The 2,294-nt window shown below is 40.8% G+C and overlaps 1 pseudogene; it reads left to right on the forward strand.

Moving 5' to 3' along the window:
• Nucleotides 1–763: 763 nt before the first annotated feature.
• Nucleotides 764–1,462, forward strand: LOC111813985 (annotated as a pseudogene).
• Nucleotides 1,463–2,294: the final 832 nt, after the last annotated feature.

Consider the following 2,294-nt stretch of genomic DNA (forward strand, 5'->3'; position numbering starts at 1 on the left):
AGCTAAGACCTAGTGTCCGCAATATGGAATTTAGTGTTCATCTATATGGGGTTTGTCCTAGTGTGCCAGGTCTTTCCGTAACTGCAGTATGAGCTCAGTAGAAAATACTTTTGGGTCTTCTAGTGGATTAGTGAGTGCTAGGAGTGTGTTGGCTGTGATCTGGGTTGGCACTGTCTCCTGAGGGCCAAATAGAATTACATGCTCCCATCTAAGATGGGGCTCTTTGGTAATACAGTAAGAATACATCTATGTGAAAGGGCTCAGTTCTTTCAGAGGCTCAGTACTTTTGTAAATATGTATGTGAGTTCTGTTTTGAGCTATGAATCTCACCTAGTATTCTAAGGATCCAGGATATATATTTATATATTTGTATAGGCATAGGTCTTTCTGTCCCATGATGGTATATACACCATGCTGTATGCTGCACACATCAGTCACAACTGTAGCTTCAACTCACAAATCAGACTCCTCCCAAACATTCATCCTGCTAGAGGCTAAGAAATTTGGACAGCAAAACTGGACAGGACATTCCCTTTCCTGGTTATGGTTAACTCTGCCTTTCTTTTAGCTTCTCTACCAGTCATTCCTCTGTTGTCCTCAGGTGTAGCCTCAGAAGCCCAGAATTCACTTATTGCTCTAGTTATACCAGTTTTTAAGAGAATACATTTCCCCTGGATACTGCACTAGCTAGCTAGCACTCCCTAAAATTCATGTCTACCTGAACTTATGAAAATGATCTTACTTGGAAATAGGAGTTGGCATCATGACAGTCCTCATCAAGCGCAGTACCACCATTCCTACCAAGCAGACCCAGACCTTCACTACCTACTCTGACAACCAGCCTGGCGTGCCCATTCAAGTATATGAAGGTAAGCATGCCATGACCAAAGATAACAACCTGCTTGGCAAGTTTGAATTCACAGGCATACCTCCTGTACCCCGTGGTGTTCCTCAGATTGAAGTAATTTTTGATATTGATGCCAATGGCATCCTCAATGTTTCTGCCATCAACAAAAGTATAGGAAAAGAGAACAAGATTACCATCACTAATGATAAGGGCTGTTTGAGCAAGGAGGACATAGAGTGTATGGTCCAGGTAGCAGAGAAGTACAAAGCTGAAGGTGAAAAACAAAGGGAAAAAGTATCCTCCAAGAATTCACTGGAGTCCTATGCTTTCAATATGAAAGCAACTATTGAAGATGAACAACTTCAGGGCAAGATTAATGATGAAGACAAACAGAAGATTCTTGACAAGTGTAACGAAATCATCAACTGGCTGGGTAAGAATCAGACTGCAGAGAAGAACGAATTTGAACATCAGCAGAAAGAGCTCGAGAAAGTCTGCAATCCCATCACCACAAACCTGTGCCAGAGTGGAGGAATGCCTGGGGGCTTCCCTGGTGGAGGAGCTCCTCCCCCTGGTGGTGCTTCTGCAGGGCCCACCATTGAAGAGGTTGATTAAGCCAAACCAAAATATAGATAATAGCATTCTTCCACAACCAATAAAATTGAGGGACCTAAATTTGTTGCAAATTCTGTGGCAGTTATTAAAGTTGAGCTGCTATAGCAAAGTACTGGGCATTCTCAATACTTGAATAATGGAACATGTACACAGGGAAACAGTGTTGCACTTTAAGCACTGTACTATAAGTGACAGTGCAATGTCTTCTATAAAAATATTTAAATTGGCAAAAAAGTAAGATTGTACTGGGTTAGAGTAAGGCCTAAATCTCATATGATCAGTATCTTTCTGAGAAAAGAGAAACTTGGACCCACAAAAAGAAGAATGCCCTGTGAAGGCACACAGAGATTAGTGATGCATCTAAAAACTAAGGAAGGCCAAGGTTTGCTGGTTAACAGAACAGGTTAGGAAGAGGCAAAGAAAGATTCTTCCCTAAAGACTTTGGAGAGAACATGGTCTTGCTAGTTCCTGGCTTTCATTTTTTAAAATTATTTTTTATTACTTTTTTGTGGCAAGCTCAAGCACATGCTTTAGACCTCTGAGTTATCTCACCGGCCCCTAATTACTAGCTTTTAGATTTCTACCTCTAGAACTATGACAGAATAATTGCGGATGGCTTCAAACCACTTTGTTAAGCATAACTTGTTATAACAACTCTAGGAAACTAATACACCTTGTTTCTGTTTTCTATCTTTCTAGTTAGACCTTGCCTAGATGACAAGAAGTTATTTTCATTTCTCAAATGTGTTCATCTTCGGACAAGTGAGTATAATTTAGCTGAGGGGATTTCATCAAACACCTACCTCTGTCAAGCAACTGTGACTACTGGAAC

Source organism: Octodon degus, unplaced genomic scaffold, assembly GCF_000260255.1.
Source record: "Octodon degus isolate 3935 unplaced genomic scaffold, OctDeg1.0 scaffold00251, whole genome shotgun sequence".
NCBI lineage: Eukaryota > Metazoa > Chordata > Mammalia > Rodentia > Octodontidae > Octodon > Octodon degus.